The 27,722-nt window shown below is 38.6% G+C and overlaps 1 protein-coding gene across 45 annotated transcripts in view; it reads right to left on the reverse strand.

Moving 5' to 3' along the window:
- The window catches only part of PTPRD (protein tyrosine phosphatase receptor type D), a 1,747,466-nt gene that overhangs the window by 1,373,000 nt on the left and 346,744 nt on the right, over positions 1-27,722 (reverse strand). For all 45 annotated transcript variants that reach the window (XM_064140351.1, XM_064140349.1, XM_064140348.1 and 42 more), the window contains exon 3: positions 11,538-11,610. The gene's annotated coding sequence lies outside the window, so the exon portion shown is untranslated. The remainder of the gene's footprint in view (positions 1-11,537; positions 11,611-27,722) is intronic.

Genomic DNA, 27,722 nt, shown 5'->3' on the forward strand with positions numbered 1-27,722 from the left:
CATATACATATCATATCCAAATTGTTTTCATAATCTTGCACTAGAACTAATTATTCAGTGGTTGGGGGTGGCAAGAGTTTGTAAATACTAATTTTAATAAATAATTTTTATAAAAAATTAATACCTCCTCAAATTAATTTCTCACCTCCCCCTAATAAGGGAGGAGTAGAGAAATTCCCTCCGCAACAAGGCCTCCCCTCCCCTCCAACAGATCAACACATGCTCCTAGCCTGGTGTCATCTGCAAACTTACTGATGCTGGACTGAATCTCCTCAGCCAGATCATCAATAAATAGATAACCAGAGTGCTGAATTTATGCAGAAGAACATTATATGAAAAAATTCACTTCCAAATAGTTTAGCTCTTATCTCTTGATATTAAAAAAAAAAATAATAATTAAAAAGCACTGGTTTTGTGAGGACAGAGTTCTTGGGGTTTTGTTTTATTTTGTTTTTTTTCTTGTTTCTAAAGTATGAGTTTTAATGTTGCTCAATTATATGGCAAAGAGAAGAATCATTAGTATGTTGCTACCTTCTAGTCTTTAGCAAAGAATTTGAGTAAAATAAACAGCAGTTTCATTCCGACATATTTTTTTAGCCCATCTGACAGATTTTCCTGTAGTTCTTGTGTTAATAGTGTTCTGCTTAATTTTCTGCCATAAAACTTAAGAAAATAATTCAAACATTCTGTATCATTGCTAAAAAAACTCCAACCAACCAATAAAACAGTCTAAGAGATTGAATGCATTTGAAATTATCTTTAATTCCAATCAGAATACCTTCAAGGAAGGAATTTAATGGTTTTACTAGTCTATTTGAAATAATTATGTAAAGTGAAAAATTATGAATAACAAAGATTCTGGAGTGTGAATATACATCTGAAGTCATTGATCCTCTGTAACATTTCTGAAATTACAAATGTTATATTTTGCTTAGCATTTGCAACAAATTATCTAAATACATTTTAACCTGTATTTTGGTTTGTTTATTGGTTTTTAAAGAAAAGCACTTACTGTATTCTAGTCTTAGAACAGTTATCAGCCTTGCTGACATCTCTTCTCTGTCATTTCTCCTAAACTAATTAAAAAGCATCCCTCAGTGGTACAGAATTAGGTGCTACTGCTTATGCAGAAAAATTTATGTATGAAAAGAGAGTCTTAGGTTTCCGAGATATCTGTCTTTATTTTTTCTTCCCTCTAGTGGGCAGAAAAGTGAGATAACAGCATATCTGAGATGACCTTACATGGCTTAATTGAACAGTTTGTCAAAGGATTTTATTAAATTGCAAGTATCACCAAGAACAAGTATGTGAAAGAAATAAAAATCTGACCCCGTGATTACAAAATGCCTAGTCCAAGTAAAAAAGTTGAGACTATTGTGTCCTGGTAGGGCATAAATCCTGCTAGACTAGTTTGGCCAGTGACCCTCCTCCTTCAGTGTTGTAGAGTCCAGGAGCTGAGGAGCAGACAAAATAATGGAGGGTTTTGTTCCAGCAAAGTTGTGCCCTGAGGCATAAGAGCCTAGCGTCACCGTGTCAGGTGTCCTGTGCAGCCCCTCACGTGCCTTGATTACTTTTTGAGAGTGTGTATGAAGCCACATGTGGCATGATGCTTTTAATTCATTAGCCAAAACTTGTGATGCTTGTGCCTATTTGCCAGTATGATTTTCAAAAAATGTATTTAATGGGGAAATGATTTGAAAAGCCTGCTTTTCCATTTCTCCAGCCATGCTCCAGCCTTTCTTCAGACTGGAATGTTAGGGCATTCTGATTTGAGGCTAATTGGAATATATTAATGAGAGAGATTATAGACTGTGAAAATAAAACAATGGTGATGTCTACTTCACTCATAGGTTTTCTGGGATGTATAAAACTGAGGACACAAACACAGATAAAGTAGTCTGTGTCTCTTCCTGACTTCTGCCATACTAACTGCTTCTAGCTGGATCTGTGTAACCCAACTAATAATTTTGCTTCTAACCTTCCTTGCCTATCCTTCCAACTCACTTTGCATGTAAGGCAGATTCTAGAATAAGGGAGGGGGGTGAAAAGAAGGTGGAAAGGTGGTTGGGAGCACCTCCTGGGTACTCTGATTGTTGGGAGGGGTATTGTGTTTTTATATTATTTTTAACTTGTATATTACTGTATATAGTTGGAAATATCTGCAATATATTGTAAATATATGATTGTATATTGCGCTAAACTGTGAATATAAAGCTTCATTCCTTAAGTTCCATATCGCTAGGTCAAGTCTGGGTGAATTCATTGTGTGTGGGGGGTGGGTAAATCCCAGAACCACTTCATAGGGTGATTCCCTATGTGAATATCTGTGCCTGTTAGTGGCTCATCAACCAGGTCCCTGCCAGCAGAGCCATTAGCTTTTGTACACAGCAGCCAGGTGTTTACAGTTAGCAGTTTATAGCTACTCAGGTTTCCTCTCCTTCCCTCTGCCTTGGAATATTTTGTATTTTTACAGACAGATCATAATCTCAGTTTTTGGAAATGTCTCTCTACAGGAAACATAGGAAGCAATGTGTCTACAGTTATTGTTAAGGCTAACATAAGCTATAAAATTTAAAATAGCTTCTAAAAAGATTCATAGGGCAAGTGTGTTTGATCTGCCTATTGAGCTGGTATTGCCTGTTGCATAGTTAGAATTTTCCTGTCTTCTGCATTGTTATTTTGATAAGTTCTGACTGTTTATACTGTTTAATTCTGTATTTATAAATACCTTTTGTGCAAATACTTACTGTTGACCAAGAATTCAAGTGAATTTCATACTATCTGGTGATATATTTCAATATTAATAAATAATAATATTCATACCATAAAATAATATTTATAGTTATTATTTGATATTGATCATAGCATATTGTACTCTGCTGCATTTCTTATGCAAGGATCTTAGATTAATAGGAAATTAAAAAGAATATATCCAATAGATTTTATTATTAAGAGTGTCTACTTAAGAGATGTCTTCAAAATCTCCACTAGTAATGGATATGTGGCTAAAATTAGGAAGCTACATATTTTAAAAATAGGAAGCTACATATTTTAAAAACCTTTGCAGAGTACCAGGTGTCGTGATGCTGCAACATGATCCTATTAGGAGTTTGTTTTACATCGTGGCTGTGAATCTTATTACACAATCCTTGTCATATATAACAGTGACACACTTCATACCGAACCCTTCTTTCTCAATGCAATCATTTTCTTATCAGAAACATATTTCCATTCACACTAAAGAGAGGCAAGGAAGATACTAATACATTTATTTTACCAAGTACTTAATGCTATTCTTCATCCAAATCCAGGTAAAACCAGAATAATCCTCTATTCACCTCTTATGATTTCTAGTTCAATATCAGTATGGTGTCCTCAGAGGATTCAGAGGTACTTTGGTAGCTTTCTAACAGTTACCTCCCTTATTTAAAGCAGGGAGAAAAACATTTTCATACTTGCAAGCTGTTATCTATATTGCTGTAGATCAGAAATGCAATCATGAATCAGTCAAAATAGAGAAAATCAGTACAGATTTTTATAATATCAAAGCATGTTGAAAGCAAAATCAAGTAGTCAATAAAAAATAATTTTTCCTTATTGAAATCTTGAATGTTAAGTCAGTTGTTGAAATATTAATTATGACTTTTTAACATGGAACTGCAGAAGAAAGTTGAACCTGGAATATCCTTTGAACCTTGCTGTCACCTATGCATCACTCAACATTAGTGCTTATATTTAATGGAAGAATAAATAAAATACATGGTAGTCTTAGACGTGTTTTGAGTGGAGTTGACTGGATTTATCAAACTCCCATAACATAAAGAGAGAAGAAAGGACATACAATATTCTGCATCATAACATTTCTGAATTGTATATGCTACTGCATTCTGATATTTAAATCTGTAAAACAAAGCCTAAGTTTAACAACTGCAGTAATGCTGAGCATAGTTTCATTTATAATTTTCAGTTATGGAATAGCTGTTTCAGAAGTTCAAATACACTTGTAGAACACAATCAATCTAAATGACTATTTGGGAACATTCAATTTTTTTTTTTTCCAAAAGAAAGCCATTTATTTTCCAGGATCTGAACAGGAAATTATTGAAAAGGATCATGAGTGAAAGCAACTGCACAATCTTAGTTACTGGCTGAGGGTAAGTGACTCAATAGTTACAATGTTTTGAGGAATCAGAAGAAGTATATTGAGTGTTTTAAAAATAATGAAAAAGCATATGTTTTTAAAATGGTAAAGATAAATAAAAGAAATTACAAGAAACAAAGGAATAAAAAATACAACACTTTGGATGCCTTGTCTGCAGAAGTCTGATATCTTGTCTCATATGTTGCATAAAGATTTTTAACCCCTGTCTATTCTGGAGATACAATCACCATCCTAGATCAACTGTACAATTAAGACCTTTATATATCATCAGTTTTTAAAGTGACATACACATACATATATACACATGTAATATTTGACTTGATTTAGAGATATGATCATTTTACACCTAGCTATATGTAACCACTGCTACTTTCAAACAATAAAATAAGTGTTATTGAGATAAAAATTATAATATAGATACACATTTATTAAAACCAGAACAACAAAAATTCACATGTAGTAAGGAAAAGGATTTGGGGAAGTTATAATTTAAATTTTGAGTGTTTGTAAAGTATCCTGTTTTCTACCAAGAATTCACCAAGGGAGAATAAGCTGCAGAATTTTGGTAATCTCCATGTAACACATCATAATTCAGATAAAAAGGATTCTTGGTGAATAATAAATTACTTTTTGGGTATACACACCATTCGCCAGGCAGTAAGATGACCCAAAACTGTACAAAGTCTTAAAAGAGACTTTATGAAATACTAAAGTTTTTCTTTAAATGATGCTAACATTTAGGAAAATTGGTGAATAGATTCACATATGTTTGAATATATGGTTACACAATATACAGAAGATATTTATAAGAGAAGTATGACACTAAAAAACATTCTTTGAAAAGTTCTGATGCTCAGTACATTCACTTACAATGCAAGGAAAAATGCTATTAATATGCCATAATTAGGACACAGAACTTGTGATTCATGAGTTCAACATTATTTGGTTTGGATTGTGGGAGAATTCTCCTGCTAGCAGGACATGAGCCGGTAAACATGAGAACCCGTGCTGGGAAGTGTCCTTGGGCCTACCTCTGGCTCAGGAAACCAAGCTGTAAACAATGCACACCCCACACACAGCTGCAGGGGGATGAGCCGGCCAGCCCCCTGGGGTGGACACCGCAGATTGTTTTGATACAGGGCAACCTCTCTGTACCTTACAAGTAACTCTGAGCCAATCTGTACCGTTCACTTGTGCCAACCTCAAACTAATCGTGCATGCCTCTCCTGAGTAGTATATAGTCCAGTGTGCTGCCTTAATAAAATGTACTGCACTGCTAGCAGCTGAGTCGACTCATCAGTACCTCGCTCTAGCCTCCACCAGCTTCCCGCAGACGGCAGTGGATGATAAGAATACATTTATAGAGAAGCAAAATATTCTATCTTTCAGATTATAATGTAAACTTTATTGTTTTGTAACTCTACAGATTAGTGTGCTACTCATCTGCTATGGTCAGCACAGAGCTACTGAGAAATACTGTATGGTACTATATATTTTCTTCCAACTATATTTTCTGTGTCGTATATTTGAGAGCAAGACCAATATATATTTGAAGAAGCACAGATTGGGAATGGTTTCAATTTTACTTACTAAAACCAATCTGTAATACATCACAAGATCACTCCATACCCTCAACAGATACGTTTTCAAGATGCCAAGTAATCCTATGAACATTTGCTTGATTTATGTTTTTATCGACACAATGATATCACTTAAGGAGGATCATAAACTGCATGAAGTACCTCTAATTTTAGGGACAAAAGTAGAATCATAGAATCACAGAATGTTAGGGACTGGAAGTGACCTTGAAAGATTATCTAGTCTGAACCCCCTGCCAGAGCAGGATCACCTTTACCAGATCACACTGAATCACATTCAGGCGGATCTTGAATATCTCCAGAGAAGGAAGCTCCACAACCCCCCATGGCAGACTGTTCCAGTATTCCATCACCCTTACACTGAAAACATTGTTCCTCATGTTTCCATGAAACTTCCTATGTTTCAACTTCCACCCACTGCCCCTTGTTCTGTCATTGGGCATCACCAAAACAGAACCTGGCTCCATCCTCTTGGCTTTCTCCCTTTACATATTTGTAAACAATAATGAGATCACCCCTCAGCTCCCTTCTCTCCAGACTAAAGAGGCCCAGCTCCCTCAGTCTCTCCTCATAAGATGTTCCACTCCCTTAGCCATTTTTGTGGCTCTGTGATGGAGTCTTTCAAGCAGTTCCCTGCCCTTCCTGAACTGAGGGGCCCAGGACTGCACAGATGCAGCCTCATCAAGGCAGAGCAGAGGGAGAGGAGAACCTCTCTCGACCTAGTAATCATAGCCCTTCTAATACACTCCAGGATGGCATTGGCCTTCTTGGCCACAAGAGAATATTGCTGACTCACGATAAACCTCCCATCCACTAGGACCCTCATGTCCTTTACTCCTTCACTGTATTCTAACAGGTCAATCTCAAACGTATACTGATACCTGGGATTGTTTTTCCCACATGTAAGATTACACTTGCTCTTGTTGAACTGCATTAATAATAATTCTATGCTGTTTGAAGATTTTGTTAATTTCCATTAGGGCTTTTTTTCTAATCACTATTCATTCAGAAGAAATGACTGTTTGACTTTTGCTGTTCTCACTCTCAGTAAGTATAATTTTAAGAACTATATAGATTTTATCAAAATAAGAATGTTCTTTTCCTCCTTAATTTTAAGCTCAATTAAATGGTAAAGTGAATGTTTTGCTGATGGTAAGTGGCTAAATAAAACAGTATTTTTCAACTGAAACTGCAGTACTGACTGGGGAGGGGAATAAGTTTTAGAAAGTTCACTTTTTACAGGATACCCTTATCAGTTTTGAGTCACAAAACCTATTATTGACTTGAAGTACTGTTGGCTAAGAACATATATCTGTCTTTTGATTCTTTTCTTGTGATTGCAAGATGTGAATTATTTTCATAACACACAATTGTATTGTAATGTAGCTTTCTGTCTTCAGCATTTGAAGTCACTCCACCATGACATATCATGGAGCCAAGTAAGTGTCAAGTGAAAAAAGTATTCCAATTCAACCATTCTAATATCACTTCAAAAATGTGGTCTAGAGGTTAAGGCTTTACTATTTTAATTTTAACTTGCCAAGCTTTAGAACTGATGGTTAGTGCAAAGAATTTTAATTTAAAAAAATATTTTTTATAATTTGTTCATCAGTAAAAGTTTTTATAATTGCCTCCTTAATCTCCGTGATCTCAAAAAGTAAAATTCTGCACCTTATTTGCCTATATCTACATTTTCCATCAGTTCCATTAATGACAACAAATTAATTCTAAATAATTAAGATCTGTTGACTCCTCTTGGATGTATCTTAATTTTCTCTGGAAGTTCCACAGATACATCTCTGTTCATCCACAGATATATCCCTGTTCCATGATTCACATGGAATCTGAGACGCAATAAAATCTAAGGAATATACTTTGTATTTCTGCACTATCAAAATTTCACCTTTAGGAATTGTACATTGACATTTTCTGGGTTGAAAATGTGCTCAGAAAGCAGAGAAAAAGCACTGAATTTCCATGTAAGATAAATTGTAATGCAAGTCTGAAGGTCCAAGATTTGCCCAGACTTGTTCTTCTTTGCAGTGGTAAACAAGGTTCAACCACGTTTTTATGCTTGGCCTGTGTCTTCCCAAATAAGGGTAAAGTAAGCCCTGATTTTACCTAATATGGTCAGTTTTGTCAAAGTGCCATTCTGATTGGTGAATCTCTGTGGACAAAGAAGCCATTAGATTTAGGCAATTAATAAATTAAACTAAGTTGCAAGCAATGTGCTCTCTGCCTTACGGTTCTCTGCTGTTCTGCTTTGCCTCATGCTCTGCTCTCTGCTCTGACAATGTGCTCTGCACTGCTCTGCTATCATGCACTGCCTCATACTCCAAACCAGTTTTGATATGTTACAAACTTGGTGTACAGCTTGTCTACCTGAAAATTTTGCTGTGCCTCGAGATTGCCAGAGAACAGGCATTAAGTGCCTCCATGCCATGGCAAGAAGTAGCCACTAGCAAGACATCGTGTCTGCCTGTACACCATCTGCCCTGGAAGTGATTAAGACCAGGTCAGAGACTGTGTTACACCCCAAGAAAAGTCCAAAGCCTCTAACAGTGCTTTGGGTACTGTCTGAGATTATAATGCAGCCCCAAAAATCCAGAGATGCTATTTTGTGAGCAAATATTCTAAAAAGCCTCTTTGTAATTAAAGTTCTCATTCAGTAACTGTAAATTCTATTGTGCCTTCTGCTTTGGCAGAAAGTAGCCTCTCACGTCCCCCTAGGGGCCAAGTGACATATTGACCACAAGATTTGCTTTCTGGTTCTAGTTTAAATTGTTTGTATTTTTGCTAGTCTTTTTAACTCTTTTATATTGCCTGTTTTCCCTCTGTGTAAATACCCAATTGCATGTTTGAACCTTGTAAATAAGTTTTCTGGTGAGATTTAATAAACAACTTTCGTAGCTATTAATATTTTTTCTGAATATCAACATTAATATAAATATTATTTTTGCATAAATCATAACAATAATGACGATTTAGAATCTCCACTGAAATTGAGATAACATGCAACTTCACTCTTCTCAGTGTCTCGTATTTTGACAAGTTTTCTTGTACTCATTAAACTTTGGAACATTTATCTCTCTCATATAATAAGGATGTATATTTATTTTACACAATCACAGAGTCACAGAATGTTAGGTGTTGAAAGGGTCCTGGAAAGATCCTCTAGTCCAGCTCTCCTGCCAGAGAAGGATTATGTAGAGTATGTCACACAGGAATGCATCCAGGTGTGCTTTGAATGTCTCTAGAGAATGAGACTTCACAAACTCTGGGGAGCATGTTCTTTTCTCTGTCACCCTCACAGTGAAAATTATTTTCATTATTGTGGAACTTCCTGTGCTCCAGCACGTACCTGTGTCATGGAGGGCCTGTAGGCCCAAAAAGCAGGCTTGTTTATGTCTTGTCTTGCCTGGACATGTTTTTCTGCCAGGACCCCTGGTTGTAAACAGGTTGTGTAAGCTCCGCACACCCAGCTCTTATGGTAAGGTTTGGCTAACTGCCAAACTGATTGGTCATTCTAGTGGTCAAAGAGGCCATTAATCTTGGCCCACATTCAATAAATAGGGGTGCACAGGTAAGACATGTGCTCTGAGTCACCTGCAGCTCAGACCCCTGCACAGCTCAGCACAGATCTGACTCATTTTCATGGCTCAGACACAGCTCTGACCCTCACTTGCAGCACTCAGCCTCTCAGACTCCTACGCTCAGACACCATTGCTCAGAGGCTCATACCCTCATGCTTTGACTCATTCACAGCTTACTTGCCTGCGTACCTTTCTTGCAGAGCTCATTTAAGCCTGCACATATATATATGGAGCCTATAGCCTCCTATGCCAGTTGTGCACATCTGCATGCTATCATTATCAGGACCAGATCCTGCAATAATTTACCTACAGAGCTCAGACTCCCAGCAGCCGCACACACTTTGCATGCCTGCTGCCTATTATTGTCTGGTAAAAGCTACTGCCACTGAGATAACCAGGAAGCAGATTTTGGATTGTCTGCACACATGGCCTGAAGCCGTGAACAACCGTGCCAGAGACAGCATGATATTCTCCTCCTGCTACACCTGAAATCCTGGACACAGCATCCAGAAGGAGCCAGCAGCACCAAAGGCAGAGATCACCTCTTTGCCAGGAGAACAAAGGTTAGAGAAAACCCATTTCCCCACAAACTGGGAAGATTTATCCTCTCCCCTCATGCCAGGAAGTTTCCAGCCTCCAAGTCCACAGGCAGAGACCCTGAAGAACTGGACATTAGGTATAGGCTGTGACACAACCCCAGAGGGTGATTAATGATTGATAAAGAGTTGTGGATAAAAGCTGCAATACCTCTGTAAATGTAAGGTGCCTCTGCCATAGAGCAGAAAGAGTTTCAGCCCGCTCTGCTGGGCAAATAACACAAAGATCCCAAACAGCATTAAGCTGCGGGGAAAACTCCTCCCTCTTTTATAGTTTGAATGTTTGCTAGTTAAATAACAAATTCCCTGTACATATTGTATCCTAAATTGTTTTCATAACCGTGTACCAAACTGAATATTAATATACAGTGATTGGGGGTGGTGAGAGTTCAGAATATTGAATTGAATAAATCTATATTTTTATATAAAATTTTATTGCCCCAATTAATTTCTCCCCAATGCCAAAATAGGCATAGGTACCAAGAACCCCCCTCTGCAACAACCTGTTGTTCCTTGTCCTAACACTGGTTATCACTGAGAAGAGCCTAGCTCAAATGGCCACACTCTGTCCTCCCAACACTTGACCTTCTCATATTTATTAACATTAATGAGGTCACTTAGTCTCCTTTTCCGCAATCTAAAGAGACCCAGCTGCCTCAGCTTTTCCTCATAAGGGAGAGCTGTAAAACTATTCTAGTTTTATTACTAAGTGGATAGAAATATGGAAATCTAGCACAAATCAGCATCTATTTTAATGAAAGCCACAGGATTTGAAAGATTAAGACCTGTATTTCTTAGCACTCAGGCTCCAGCATTATGTAAAGCTAAAGTGGTCAAAAATACAAATAGTCACCAGTTGTGATTCTCCAAACCCTGAATTAGATTCTTTGGACCCATCATTATTTAGACCTGTTCTAATTCCTAGCTATCATGGCTGTTGTTTCCACTCAGGGTCTAAAAGTAAAATTTAAAAATAAACGTATTTCAGATACAAATTCCTAACCAGGGACTCTTATATAAGAGTTACCATAGTGTTTCTTTAATCAGCAGAAGTCATGATGTAATTTTTCAGATCTTCATAAAAGTTGTTTATGCAGGGAGTATTGACAGGACACACGCTTACATCCATCAGCTCATCCCATAGCCAGGAAAAGTAAAGCCTTTACAGATACTAGGGTGGAAGGCGGGAGGGAGAATACTGGGAAAAGATTGACTAATAGATAGCTGAAATTTAAAGAAAGATTACCATATCAAACATCACTGAGTGACTTATGGTCTGTCGAACTAGCTAAAATGATCATCCAGATTTCTAGGCGAAAAGGAACTTAAAGTTTCTGGAGAACAGGGACTGAGCATTTATAAATCAAGTTCAACTGCAAATAGAGAAAAATATATGATGCTTCTGTGATTCAGACTTCCTAGATATGAAATCAATGGCAGTCTTACAATTTAGAGACCTTTTCAAGAGAAATAGGAAGACATTTCTCATGTTTTGTCACACAGACACAATATTGATAGATACTGCTTTAACAGTTAAACTTGAAATTACAAGTTAGTTGATCAGTGCAATAGATCTACACCAACTTACCACCTCACCACAATGTCCTCACAGTGTAATCAATGACTGGAGGATTAAAAGTGTAAGACTCTTCAAGATTTCCCTGAAAGAGAAAATAAAACATTTTGAATTTGTATTTCTACAGTAACACAAGTAAACTCCAAAGGGTTCAAGGAACAGCAAAAGTTAGTACGCTGAGGATAAATAGCTTGTGCAAATTTCTATTATTGAGATGCAGCAAATTAAAGTGGAATTTCTAGGGTAACTCTAACCCAAAATAGTTTAAGTGGTAATAAATTATTTGAATCAGATATTTTTTGATTAAAGTGTTCATGAAAGGATAATTTCTTTTCAACAGTTCAGTCTTAAATACTTTCTTGATGTGTCACTGTACTGGACCATCTCTTTTCAATGTACTATTTTTAGTATGAAGATGCAATTTCATAACTGAACTCATGTATTAACTCATTAAATATACCAAAGATTTCACCAAAACAAGCAGTAGTTGCCCAGGCACTAAGTTAATCAGCAAATTACCTTAACAGCTTGTGAAAAAATAACTGTCAGCTTCTGTACAGTTACCTCTTCACATATGACAAAGCAGCACTAATCTCTATCATATGTATGTCCATTTTAACTCATTAATTTAACTCTTTCTGACTAGAAATCATGCTTATAGAGGTTCTAGAGACTACCCAAACCAAAAATGATGTGTGCCAGGTACATGCTGAATTCAAGAATCATTTTAACAGCTTGTATTTGAATGTCATTGTATAGAATTAAAAAGTACTTCGCCTTTCAGTTGTGCACATATCTTCATTCTTTTTTTTCTTTTTTTTTTTTTTAATGGATTTAATTATCCTCTAGTTCCACATTCTTTTAATTTGATATTATTTACAGCTTGGGAGCAAAAGATAACTGCTTTTGTGACAATACCACTTTTATCATGCAAAGATATTCCTTTCTAAGATGTCTTTTTCTTTTGTATCTTCTTCATCTTATCCACAACTTCTTTGCATTCTGTTTTTTATGGAATGCATTGGGCTATCAACCCTTCAGGCAAGCAGCCTATTTCAGTTGCCAGATACTCTTGCTTCATCATGTGTCAATAGAAGAAGTTGGTCTATCGTTTCTTCCACAGTAAAATACTGTTTGCAAAGGAAGAAAGTAAACTTAAAAATCCTATGAGTAAAAAGTTTTCTCAGTACTATATTAAGCAAGAAAATTCTGATTTTATTGTGGGGCTGAGGTTGATATTTTCAAGATGTATTAACCTATTTATTGCTTGACCTGTGCCATGATCACAGAACCTTTTCTCTATGACATGATGGGTTTGTCTTTCCGTTTTCTAGTTCTAACGTGCCTACTTGTATTTTTCCAGTATCTTTCCTTCTCTTCTTGAATGTTAGGTACCCTAATAATTGTCTTGCTCCAGCCTTCTCACTCTCTTCCATAAATACTCAGCTCTATCATTTTTTTTCACTCTTCCTTCTTTTAGTGAGTAATAACTGCCTTCAGATGCCCAGAGATACTTTGCCCTCTAGGAGCCTTGTTAACATCTTCACTTTCAGTACTTCCTTTTATTTTGCCTTGAGAACAGATGTTCAACTTAAAATACAATCACAAACAACACTACAAAATCAGCAGATGAAAAGACTGCATTTTAATCCTGACAGCCTAGAGATTCTGAAATCCTTCCATCTTCCATGTCTGAGCTTTCTGTGCAGATGCAAGTACAAGATAGTTTGGAACCAGAAACCAAGTTATTGTTCAATTGTAATTATTAATTATACTTCTCATAATATGGAGTCTAGAAAGGTCCTTAATGACTGTTAGCTAGCCAATGTTATTCCAGTTCCCAAGAAGAGTGTGATGGAATGCCCAAGCAATGACAGACCAGTTAGTCTAATCCCACTTTCTGGAAAAAAATAATGAAAATTGTACCAGGTACTATGGAAAAACATTCAAAGAACACTTCAATCATAATGCACAGTCAACATGGTTCCACAAAGAGAAAGGTTTTTTCAATAATTTTATATCTTACTATGATCTTGGAGGTCTATTCCAACCTGATTGATTCTATGAATCTAGGGCGAATTGATGAATCTCTGGCAATATCTTCTAAACGCAGTGGAAGACCAGTTCCCTAATAGGGATGATTTGATGTGGAACTCTCCAAAACAGTGGAATAATGAACAGGGTGTTAGATGTTTGCATTGGATGGCAGTGAGAGAAATCCTCTACGGACAGGCTGAGATAGATGATCCTGACGAAGTGCATTTAACCAGGTCTCTTTTGAAGAAGATGATTCAACTTGCACCCTCATGGTATGCTTCTGCATTGGGAAGTATATTTATGGGATATGTTGGTTTGAGGCTAATTGTAATATTTTAATGAGAAAAATTAGATTATAGGCTGTGAATAGGAAACAATAGTAATGTCTACTTCACTCATATGTTTGATGAGATATATAAAAACAAGGACACAAACATAGATAAAACAGTGTCTATCTGTTAGAGTCAGTGTCTGTGTTTTCTCCATGGGCTTCTGCTGTTCTGCTTGGATCTATGTAACCCAACTGATCATTCTGCTTCTAACCGCCCAATCCTTCCATCTCACCTTGCACATAAGGCAGACTCTGAGATAATGTAGAGGGGTGGAAAGAAGGTGGAAGGGTGGTTGGGAGGCCCTCCTAGGTACTCTGATTGTTGGGAGGGGTATTGTGTTTCTATATTATTTTTAACGTGTATATTTCTGTATATAGCTGTAAATATTTGTGTATATTATATATATATATATATATGCTTGTAAATTGTGCTAAGCTGTAAATATAGCTTCATTCCTTAACTTCCAGCTGACTGAGACTGATCTGGGTGATTTTGTAAGAGTGGGGGGAGCAGGTAACTGCCAAACCATCACATCTTATTTTGGATTTCAATATGGGGCAAATTCAACTTGATTGGTTGCTACTTAAGTCTAGAAGCTAAAATGAAGCTTATCTGGTTAGTTGGTAGTATTTTCTGCCCATTAGGCCTGTGGTACTGGCACCATTGGATTGTTGCCGAGCTTGGTTCCCTTCTGTTTGACTTAATGTGGAAAAAGTTTTAGGGAATATTTTTTGGAATTTGGGGATAACTGTCTGGGTTGGATTTGCTTTAATATTACTGAAACTGTTGCCAACTCTGTTTTTAACAAGTCAGGAAATATTACAACTGATGCAACTTATTCAGCATCCCGGATGAGAGTGAAACTGAACTTGCAAACCCCTGTAGCAAGTTCTACACACATAATACAGTGTTTAATTTTCATGTGTTATCTTAGCCTTAATAATTCTAGTTTCAGCAATATTTGTAGTATTGTGTATGAAAAATTTGAATGTGTCTGCTTTAAGAAAAAAATATGTGGGAATGAAATGTGAGAAGGAATGATATTGGGCAGTGTGAGCATTTGACCTTTTCTTCCCACAGGTTCAGGATGCCTCCCGTGGAGGAGGAAAGATAGTGAGACAGCTGGTTAATGAGAAAAAACAAGGCATGATGTATGTAAATAACTGGGCTGTATTTGTCTGGATTTGCTAATGGGTAGGTGTGTGCTGTATGCTCTGGACTATGTAAATGAAGTCAGAATGAACAATAAGAGTCTCTGTTGGGATTCACATTGAATTGTGTGAAGTCTGTCTGTCATGCCTTGCCAGCAAGTGGTGACCTACGATGCGTTCCTGAAGGAAGATTTGTGGCATAAAGGAACGGCCACTATTGGACCATTGGCAGGAAGCCCTGGCATGGTGGGACTGCAACTGGGCCACAGTGTGCATACTGCAGAAAGAAGAAGCAGACCGTTACAACAGGCACCTGGGAAGAAGAGTAAGAAATAAAAAAAAAGGAAAAACAGGTGAGTGGCTGGGGGGCGAGATGGGGCAGGGTGTAACTAAAGAAGAAGGTGCCCTGTTAAAGCTCCTCTCATATGTCCTTTCCAAGACAGGGGCAAAGTATGAGGATAATATCCTCCTAAGATTATTATTATTATTATTATTATTATTATTATTATTATTATTATTATTATTATTATTATTATTATTGTGTCTAGACCATGAGCTCCCTGCTGACCCAGCGAGTGCCTTTGAAATCAATACATGGGACCAGATAGGGAAAGCCTTGTGGGACTCGATAAGCCGAGATGATAAAGTCAAGAAGAACTTGTTTCCACCTGGCAATTGATTTTTGATATGTTACAAACTTTAAAGGCTGAGAAAGGTGTAGCTAAGGGTTCATCTACAACCATGAACTCTGATGGGAGTAAAGTTGAGAACAAAAGTGAAGCATTTTCCGTACAGATTAAAGTTTTTGCTTTGGACCCTAATCAGTATATGCTCCCTGAGGATGATGATGATGAGTGATCACCTAGGCCTTCAGCCCCCACACTGCCCCAGTGGAGATAGATCCCACTCCTGCATTGCCTGCTGATATTGATTAGTATTTGGCTAATATACAGAAACCACAAGCCAGTGATCCCTCTGCTCCTAACATCCGGAAGCCCAAGAGTTTTCATCATGCACCATTGTATCCACTGCTTCCCCCCTCTATACCTCCGATGCCTGATCTTCCACCATCTGTCTTTCTGCAGCCTCCACTGTCAGCTGTAGTGAAGGGCCCGTAGGCCTGAAAATAGGCTTATTTATGCCTTGTCCTGCCTGGACATGTTTTTCTGCCCACACCAGGGGTAAACACATTAAATGAACACAAAGGGGCATAACAAACCTGGTGCCATGAAGTTTGGCCTGCCCAGGGCCCCTGATTGTGTAAATATGGTTGTATAAGCCCACGTGCCCAGCTTATGCTTACCAGGTGCTAGGCCCATGCTATCTCCACAGTTGGAAGGTCCAGGTTTGTGTCTTTTGTCTAAAATGGTATTGCTTTGGCTAACTGCCAAGCTGATTGGTCATTCTAGTGGCCAAGGGGCCATTAATCTCAGCCTACATTTGATAAATAGGGATACACAGGTAAACAAAGTGCTTGCTCATTCAGACTCACCCACACTGCTTTTTGCTTATGTCTACCTGTCTGCCAGTTTGCTCACAGTGCATCTACTTTATTCTACAGAGACAGAGTCTCCCAGCCAGCCATGCACACCTTGTACACCACTGTGATGAGTTACTAGGACTAGATCCTCTATTACATGCCTGTATCTGTGGAGCTCAGTCTCCCGTGCAGCCATGCACCCTATTGCACGCTTGCTGCCTTATTATTGCCTGGTCTGCACCACTGCCGCTGAGTTACCAGGAGCAGATTCCACTTGTCTGCATGCGGCCGGCCTCTGTGGCCAATGTGACACCATGCTGACACTGCACGGCATTGTACTCCTTCTGCAGCTGAGGTTCTGCCTAAGAATCCCTGGACAGAGCGTCCAGAAAGCCAGGAGACAAGGGCAGAGGTTGCATCCTTCCCCAGGAGAACATGGTCAGAGACTGTCCTTTCCCCAGAGGCAGGGAAGATTCTCCTTTCCCCTAAAGCTGGGAGGATTCCAGCCTCAAAGTCCACGGGCAGACTCCCCTGAAGATTGAACACTTGTAATAGGCTGTGACGTATCCCCGGAGGGTGATTGATAATTAATAAGAATTTGTGAGTAAATGCTTTAATGCCTCTGTAATTCTCTATAGCCTTCTGCCATAGAGCAGAAAGAGCACAGGCCCATCTGCTGGGCAAATGGCATATTGACCTCAAGCAGTACTTGCTGCGGGGAAATATCCTCTCTCTGTTTATAGTTTGAATGTCTGCTAGCTATTAATAGTTATTGTTTTATGTTATTCCCAGAATGCCTTTCATAACTGTGTAGAACAGACATTAATATAAAAATTCAGTGATTGGAGGTGGTGAGAGTTCAGAATGTTGAAGTTAATAAATTATATATTTTTATAAAATATCCCCTCTCACCAATTAATTTCTCCCCTCCACCACAATTGGCGAAGGCAGCAGAATCCCCTCCATGACATCAACTTGCCCTGATCATCCAGATGTGCCGGATGGGCATTTCAGCTCCTAACCAGGCTGCAAGAATTAAAAAGTCAGCAGAAACTTCAGCAGCACTTTGCAGAAGACAGAGTCCAAGCCCTACACTACAGGAGCTTACAACAGCGATATTCTGGAGAACATAGGCAGGATGGAGGTGAGGGGAATCCTGTCACAAGGTGGCAAGGGGTTATAAAAGATGAGTTAATTGAAGGTGTGGTTTTACCAGCACCAGTGTCATTTGCTTACTCTGTAATGCTGGGAGGTATGGGAAATGATGGAAAGTAAAAACTAATTGCTGGACTCTGTTCCCCTGGGAATTGATTAAGGAAGTCATGAAGCTGGTATTACAGTTTGGGTTGCAATCTCCATACACACAATTATTTATTGATGATACATTTGCTACTAACCTAATGACTCCATCTGGTTCTTGTACAGTGATGCAACCAATTTTAACATCAGTGCAACATGTTCTGTGGCATATGCATTGGTATGATTCTATTTCAACTGTGTAATTCAAAATCTAGACGGGGCGATGGGGACCCTTTAAAAATGGCTACTTTTGACATGCTCACAGGTCAGGGGGAATCTGCAGATGTACAGACACAACCTAGATTACAGGCACTCATTTTGCATCAATCAATGAACCTTGCTAAGGAGGCTCTGAGAAATTTACCTGAGGACAGAAAAATAATCCTGCTGTCGACTGCTGTGAAGCAGGAGGCAAATGAAAACTGTATGCCCTTTTTAGTCTAATTGTGTGGAGTATTAGAGAGATCACCGTTGGTCAATGTGGCTAGGGAAGCATATAAGTGTATATTGCAAGGTTTACCAAAAAGTGCATCTTTGGTTGATATGATGGAGGTTTGTTCTAGGATGGGTACAGCTGAGGAACAGGCTAATTTAATGGCTGAGGTATTTGCAGCAGCAATAAAAACTGCTGCAAGGCAGAGGAGACCAAGCTCTGAAATGTTACAGCTGCAGAAATCTTGGGCATACTAAGGCTCACTTTAGGACAGGAAGCCAAAGCCTGGTGGCTAAAGGTGCGGATAATTGCCTTATCAGGACCTGTAATCACTGCCAAAAGGTGCTGAGTGTTGATAAAGCAGATGAGTGCTGATCTAAGTTTACAAGATGGGAAAGCACTGGGAAACTGGCTGCAGAGTGTGGGGAGGGGCAGTGTGATGACACGAAACAGCAACTCTCAAAGGCAGTCTGCCTGGACAGCCTTGCCACTGACTCCACAGCAAGCACAGGAATGGACATAGCAACAGCAGTAGAAACTACGTTAGTTGACCCAAGGGTCCAATACATCTGGATAAATTTGCATGGGTCCTTGGGCCATGGATTAAGTATATTATTATTGGGGAAGTCTTCAACCTCTGACTACAGGGTTTTGTTTTACCAGGGGTTATTGACACTGACTTTCAGGGAATCATTTCTATTACGGTATGGACACCTTACCTTCCTGTAAATATTCCAAAAGAGTTAAAGATTGGACAGCTAGTTTCTTCTGTCTCAGCGGTTTCAAGAGCTTCTAATATACAATGTGGAGATAAAGGCTTTGGATCCACTGTCACCCCAGAACTCTATCTGCCCTTTGAAATCCAAAATAAAAAAAAAAACCTGACAGGTTGTGCTCATACATCCAGAGGAGGACAGTGTCAGATACCTATGTTGATAGACACTGGGGCTGATGCAACCATAGTGGGGGAAGATTGGTGGCCAAAAGGCTGGGCATTGGAAGCCTCTAACTTATTAGTGATGGGAGTGGGCAGAATGCAGGCAATGAAGATCAGTGCAAAGCCTATCACAGTAATGTTGCAGGATGGAAGCCAGAACACAGTAAGGCCAGATGTAATGTCACTTTCTATATGTTTGTTGGGGTGTAATGTGCTCAGTCAACTGGGGGAGTGCTTACTACAGGGTCAAAACATTTTTGATAGCAGCCACTGAAGTGTGACCAATCCTGAAGCTGAAATGGAAAACAGAACAGGCTGCTTGGCTTGAACAGTGGCCATTGACAAAATAAAAGGTCTCCCAAATCAATTAATTAATGCAGGAACAGTTGCAAATGGGGCACATTTGACCTTCTACAAGCCCATGAAACACACCTTTATTTACCATTCCATAAAAGAGTGGAAAATGGCTGTTGCTCCATGACCTTCGCAAGGTTAATGAAATCATGGAAGACATGGGAGCCCTTCATCCTGGCCTACCATCCCCAAATAATACATTTGAAAGATTGGTTTTTTACCATTCCATTACACAAGGATGATTTTGAGATACTTGCTTTTTCCATTTCAGCAATCAATAAACAAGAACCCATGAAAAGATACCATTGGGTTGTATTACCACAAGGTATGAAAAACTTAGTGTGCTAGTTTGAAGCAGAGTAGAATGTTTTGGTGAGAAAAAGTAGATCATAGGCTGTGAAAGGAAAACAATAGTAATGTCTACTCCCGTCACAGTCTCGCTGAGATGTATGGGAACAAGAAGGGTAAACATTAGATAACACTTTTACCATTTTTGTCTTGACTCTCGGGCTGGGCTTTGACTGAGCTGCATCTCCCTAACCTCACCTGCCACTCACTTTTGCTTCTTAACCTCTTGGCTGAACCTCTATTCTTCTGTAGGACTGGGGTAAGGTTGAGAGGGGCAGGGGGAAGGTGCAGGGGTGGTTGAGAGCCCCTCCTGGGGACTTAGGTTTTTGGGAGGGGAGTTGTTTCTGTATTACTTTTACCTTGTATATTTCTGTATATCACTGTATATATTGCAAATAGCTGCTTGTATATTGTGCTAGCTGTAAATAAATAGCTTCATTTATATTCCCAGAGACGGCTAAGTCTAGTTGGGTACTTCTAAAGTGTGTGGGGGGCAGGTAACACCCAAACCATCACACTTAACCACCATATGTCAAATTTTCATTGCTTAGATCTTAGCACCACTTTGAAACAAGTATAAAGATCTGTTAATTTTTCACTACATAGATGACATTTTGATTGCTGGACAAAGTTTAAATCAACAAAACATTATCAAAGTACTAGAAGGATGGTTGGGCTCTCAAGGCTTGAAAATTGCCCCAGAAAAAATCCAAAGTGAGCTGCCATGGAAATATTTGGGATGGGAAATAACGAAAGCCACTCTTCAACCACAGAAACAAACCATAAATAATGAAAAGGATCACAGAATGGTATACATATAGGTAGGATCCTAACCATGATCATGGGGTCATATCATCAACAATGACTATCACCCCTTTGCTGTCATTGCATAATGGATTGATGGCCCTGATCTGTTACAGAATGGTTATTCCTTCCTATTCAACCCAAGCAATCAATTGTCACTTATGTGGAGGCAGTGTCTCAACTCATTATTAAAGGTTGAAATAGGGTTGTTGAAATGGGAGGCCAGGAACCAGAATATGTAATAATACTCCTAATGGCAGAATATTTACAGTGGGCATTACAGTATTCAACAGCATTACAGGTCTCTTTGCTGGATTATAAAAGCATTGTCCGTGTCCATTATCCCACACACAGATTTTTGGGGTGGATACCCAAATTTCAGATAGAACAAATCCCATTGTTATCCAGGACTCCGGTGTGAGGCATAACAATCTTTAAAGATGTGGGAGGTCACACACACAAGGCAGCCTTAACATGGTTGGAGAATGGGAACTGGAAGGATGTTGTATTAGCAAACCTAGAAGGTTCAGTTCAACTAGTAGAATAACAAGCAGTAATCCATATATTTTCTTTATAGGCCAAGAGACCAGTCAATGTTGTTTGTGATTCTCTGTATGTAGTAGGAGTTGTTCAATGATTAGAAAGAGTCATGTTAAAGACTGTCGATACCTTAAAGCAGTATCAATTGTTTAAGTAGTTGTGGGTTTTGTTAGATCAGTCAATTCTTGGCTTGGAAAGACAAATCATGTGGAGACATGGAACTTCAGAGAGAATCGAATCAAATAATGGCACTCATTTCAAGAACAATCTTGTAAAAAACTAGGCCAAAGAGCACAGCATTGAGTGGATCTACTACATACCCTACTATGAACCAGCTTCAGGGAAGATTGAGCACTACAACAATTTGCTGAAAAACACCCTAAAAGCCAGGGGGTGGAACTCTGAAAAACTGGGACAAGCATTTAGCACAAGCGACTTAGTTGGTAAATAGTAGAGGTTCTGTAAACAGAGCAGGACCTGCACAATCAGATTTGGTCCAAACAGTAGATGGTGATAAAGTTCCTGTTGTACGAGAAAAGAATCTGTTAGAGAAAATTCTTTGGGTGTTTTCTCCTAATGCAGGAGAATGGTGAAATCCAGTGTACTCCACAGAGAAATCTAACCTTAGCTGAGAGAGATTAAATTCACAGTGTATAATACAAGCTGTTAGAAGTTTTCTGTTCTAGGTACTATCATCATCCAGTAAGACAGAATCTATGAGAGAATCCACAGTACGTGAGGACAAACTCAATGTCATTTGGGAGTCCTTGTTCTCGTCTCGTCTGTGAGGAGACAAACTGTGTGCTGTTTTCTGAGCTTTTGAAACACCTACATCTGAGACAGCTGGAATGAAGTGTGAACTGAACTTGTAATATTCATTATTGTAAATATTTTTTTTAGATTAGCAGAATAGTTCTCAGCAATACTCTGAGTGAAATAGACAGGGGTGGATCATACTAGTTTGAAGCAAACTAGAATGTTTCAGTGAGAAGAATTAGATTACAGGCTGTGAAAAGAGAACAACAGTTATGTCTACTTCACTCATAGGCTTGCTGAGATCATAGAATCAACCAGGTTGGAAGAGACCTCCAAGATCATCGAGTCCAACCTATCACCCAGCCCTAGCCAGTCAACTAGACCATGGCACTGAGTGCCTCATCCAGTCTTTTCTTGAACATCTCCAGGGAAGGTGCCTCCACCACCTCCCTGGGCAGCCCATTCCAATGGCAAATCACTCTCTCCATGAAAAACTTCTTCCTAACATCCAGCCTATACCTACCCTGGCACAACTTGAGACTGTGTCCCCTTGTTCTGTTGCTGGTTACCTGGGAGAAGAGGCCAACCCCCACCTGGCTACAATGCCCCTTCAGGTAGTTGTAGACAGTAATAAGATCACCCCTGAGCCTCCTCTTCTCCAGGCTAAACAGGCCCAGTTCCCTCAACCTCTCCTCATAGGATTTGTGTTCCAGGCCCCTCACCAGCTTTGTTGCCCTTCTCTGGACATGTTCCAGCACCTCAACATCTCTCTTGAATTGAGAGGTCCAGAACTGGACACAGTACTCAAGGGGTGGTCTGACCAGTGCTGAGTACAGGGGAAGAATAACCTCCCTTGTCCTACTGGCCACACTGTTCCTGATGCAGGCCAGGATGCCATTGGCTCTCTTGGCCACCTGGGCACACTGCTGCCTCATCTTCAGCTTACTATCTATCAGTACCCCCAGGTCCCTTTCCTCCTGGCTGCTCTCCAGCCACTCAGTCCCCAGATGTACAAGAACAAGAATGTAAACACAGATAACAGAGTTGCTCTCTGCCTCTCTGGGGCTGAACTTCTCTCTCTAACCTAACTTGATGTTTCTATGACTAATCCATCTGCTTACTAACCCCCCTGGCCAACCCTCCAAGCTACCCTGAGCATAAGACAAAGTCTTGGGTAGGGTAGGGGTAAGCTATAGGGGTGAGAGGAAGGTGGAAGGGTGGTTGGGAGCCCCTCTGGGGACTCAGGTTTCTGGGAGGGCTGTTGTGTTTCTGTATTAATTTTTAAATTGTGTATTTCTGTATATAACTGTATATGTTGTAAATATCTGCTTGTATGTTGTGCTAAGCTGTAAATATAAAGTTTCATTGACTTTTGAGAGCTGTTGAATCTAGTCTGGGTGATTTCCAGAGGGAGGGTGAGTAACACCCAAATCATCACAGTATGTTACCAGTAGTAGATGATGATAGACTTCCTGTTGTTAATGAAAAGAGTCTGCTGGGGAAAATTGTATGGGTGTCTCCTCTTTCACATAAGGGTAAACCTATCCAAGGGGTGGTTTCTAAAGCCCAGGGCATAGCTATTGGATAATGAAGAAGAATGGTGAGATTCAGTGTGTTCCACAGAAGAATTTAACCTTAGCTGAAACGGTTTAAGTTCAGAGAATGAAGAACTCACCATACACAAGCATGAACCCTGTGAAACCTGAAAAGGCCAATTTTACCTAATCTGATGAGAAGAAACAAATATTTCCTGATTCCAAATGGAAGATTATTCTGAAGAACGCTGGGATGAGGAACAGTCTATTGCATGTCATCTAAAGGTATTGTTACTTGTTTGATGATACTATCAATACAGGAAATAGAACAGAATAAAGGGGTCGAATGTGGTAGTTTGAGGGGTCCTGGGTCCCCTTTAAAGAAAGCCATATGGATTGAGGTCCATCCCAGGGGGATAAACCTGGTTGTCCCAGGATTTTGTAATGTTATTCTATTCCGTCTTCCCGTACTATGAATTATAAGGCAGTACCTGGCTGATACGCTTTTCTTCTCTTTCCTGCCTTTTCTTCCTTCACTTGTTTGCTCTAGGAACAGCAGACATCCCTTCTTATCTCATAGTTTGTGGGGAAGATGACTACTATCTGTCAAGGAATTGTGAGCTGTGTCATGAGGCCTGCTAAGGCCTTGCAGGATGGAAGGAGTGGAGGCTGGAGGTGAGCTTATAGAAGAGCAAAGGCTAAGGTGAGAGGACAGTGAAAGGGACACAAAGAAGACAGAAGGGTCACAGGTCACAGGCGCTGCCTGTAGTACAACAGTTTTACTATTACTTTGTACTTGTGACCAATGGCCCCAAAGAGGACATGACTGGACTATAGCATACTCCTGTCCTCTGCCACTCTGTCAGAATGATTCGCAGCTTCTGCAAGAACATTCACATAAACATAAGGGCTCAAAACAATATCTAATTGGTGCTATTTTCAGTTCTTGGCATTAAAACCAACAATGTAGCAGCTGTGTTGCAGTCAGCAGCAGACTTGAGGTGGCCCATTCCACCATCAAGTTGCTGACATGACAAGCTCAGCCCAGCCCTGACATAGCTGCCAAGGAGGCCTGAGACTGACAGCCTCAGATCTCTGAGGTGGCAACTGCCCTCGTCAGGGCATTACCTATGGAAACTAGTGGCTGCCCCTGTTGTTTGTGAATACTGTCCTGTTTTTAACAGCCTCAGATCCAGACAAGGACGCAATTAGAACATGATTATTTCCCTTCTTTCTTCCTCAGCCACTCAGACAGAGACTTCTGTACCTTTCTACAAAGTCATTGACTTAAGGACAATTACACACAGCCCCAGTCTGCACCACATCACTGTGTCACAGGCAACTGGAAGCTACCCAAAGCAATGAACTGCTATGGGATTTCTATGACACCCAACTTCTTTGTCTAAAAGTTACCTTGAAATAAAATTTTCTGATTTATGAATGGATAGGCTGGTCCTTCTGGGGGGTATGTGTGTGTTGGACAACTTTTTGGGCCTTTTCCTACATAACAAGAGGCAGGATTTATTAAAACTTGTGGCATCCATATATCAAAGACAAATAGTGTATCAATGTCCACTTGCCTCACTTTCACGTTCATACCGACGTCTTGGACTCAGCTTCCTTCATGTCTTAATCCTACCCTGCTTAAATCATTGAATCTTCAATCTGGTATCAAGATATATACTTCAAGACATGACACATTCAGCTGAATGTCAAACTACAAGGAGGATAAAAACATAATATATTCATGGAATTTAATAACTGTAAATCCCTTCTGAAACATCACTTTAAATATATGTCCTTCATTTCCTGTTCTTACACAAAATAGTATTGTGCATAAGTTAATTAATGAATCACCTTTATTGACTTCTTGTGATAGAAGTTGGATAATTTCTTTCAATGAGCTACAACTTACACTAAAAAAAAAAGTTACAACTACAAAATACATGCTCATTTATACTAACATTCTCTAAAAGTAGTCAAAATTAAAGCTCCAGGGTATCAGTATGTTAGATGAATAAAATTACTCCTTTCCTGAAGTGATAAAACATTTCCATACAAACACAAAATATTTCAATTTGGTAACAGGCACCTTCTCATGTATAGCTTTCTGTAAAAAAGTTTATTCACTTTCATTTTGTATAGGAGTAACAGGCATATGACTTCCTTCTTCTTATTGTAATCAAATTAAATACTAAGAATATCCCTTTGATGGTTCATTTCCAAATTAATTTTGTTAAAAATCAGTTAAATTATTTTTAAAACAATAATTAATTCTTTGCATATCTCTTAAAAAGGTGTCTTTACATAAAAGGATAAAATTTAGAATTTATTTTTTTCTTTCAGTGTGATAGTTTTCTGCATGAAGATATTTTCTTCATTTTCTATATGAAATTTTTTTGTCAAAATGGTGTTGTCTTGGATCATTCTCTAAATATATAGGTTAGATTTCTCACTGATTTTTATTTGAAATACTTGTAGTCATTAGAAATTGCAGTGTTATGGATTCCAAATAAGGATTACAAACATCAGAATAATAAGTTCTGAGCAATTTCTTAATGCTGTCAAGTGTCTTACAAGACTGTATGGAGGAGAAAATATACCTTTCCAATCTTAGCCTGTTTTGAAAGCTAAAGATAATGCATCTTTGAAACTTCCTCATCTTCTGCTTTCTTGTAAGAAACAGCACAAATATTTAAGTTCTTTACTTGAGGTCTGAAAAAGAAAACTGAGTCCCAAATTCTGCTCTGAAAGATGCCAAACATTTCTGAAGTGCTGATTTTCTGTGGCACTGCCTCTCATCTACTGAGGAGGAACCCATTATTCTGAATTGGTAACTGAGTCTGCAGATTTATTTACTTTTTTTCATGTTAAAAGTAAAGAAATGTATAATAGTGCAAACTGCAAGGCTATGGCTTATTTGGAGCATTTATTTAATGTGATCATGCAATGCTTTTAAATATGGTGAAACGCGGTTGCACATGATGATGGACTGAGTCAATAATTATGAAATCAGCAGCATTTCAATATCAGCTACATTTTCCACAGTCACACTAGAAGCAGAATGAGTAAAAATATATAATTAATAAGGGATATATATGTACACAGTGGTGATGACTGAATAATGTAATTTAAATTACTATTTTCAGTACACATTTTGTTACATTTTGACATTGCTGTGTGAGTGGCAGAGATTTCTTAGGCTGAGGCTATAGATGGGTTAGAATCTCATTTATGTATATAAAAGTGTCACTCTATTTCTTTTACTTAAGATACTAAATCATCACATCATAGTAATGTTAAGCAATATGTCTTGAAATGTGATTACACTACCCATTGCCCTGATTTATAAACATATATAAATATAAAACTATGAATTAATCCACTTTTTTATTAGCACTCAGTGTTACTGTGCTTATTTTAACTATTTATATGGAGTTAGTTTGCTCCAAGTTCATGCACTTTCACCACTTGAGAATTATTAACCTGTTCATTTCATCACTACTGAAAGACTTTCTTGATGTTCAGTATAAGTTCTGTATAAAATGAGTCCACAAAAAGATAAAATACAGGAAGGAAAAAAAAAAATATGAAATGCTTCAAAGTTATGATAGAGACACTAACTTCTTCCAGTATTTGGGGATGTTCATGCCTTTTGCACATTGTTTCTTTTTTTTTTTTCTACATACCTTTCCATGCCTTTTTTTTATATTCTTACTCAATTTCTTCTAATAATTTCACTCTTAGGGCTCACTTAATTCTCATCACAGTATCATTAAGGTTATCAGAATATCAGCAAAGCTATAAGTCTAAATCACAGGTGATAAAAATCTCAAAATCTGCCAAAATGCACACTTGCATGTCACAGAAAGTTCTGGAAACTTCTCTATTTGTTTTGCTAAACTTGCAAATATATAGAATTTTCTACTACATGATAAGTGTCCATTGTTTATTAAAAAAAAAAACCAAACAAAACAATAAAACCAAACAAATAGAAAAAAAACCCAAAACAACAAAAACCCACAAACAAACCCCAAAACCAATATCAAAACAAAATCCAGAAAAACTCTCCAGGAAGATAACAGTGCTTACAATGCTATAAATATAGAATGTATGATATTGCAGCACACCCCAAGAGGTGAATAAGCTAATTCCTGCTTCAGAAGTACTTACAAAATGCCTGTGATTTTT

This window comes from Pogoniulus pusillus, chromosome Z, assembly GCF_015220805.1.
Source record: "Pogoniulus pusillus isolate bPogPus1 chromosome Z, bPogPus1.pri, whole genome shotgun sequence".
In the NCBI taxonomy this organism is placed as follows: domain Eukaryota; kingdom Metazoa; phylum Chordata; class Aves; order Piciformes; family Lybiidae; genus Pogoniulus; species Pogoniulus pusillus.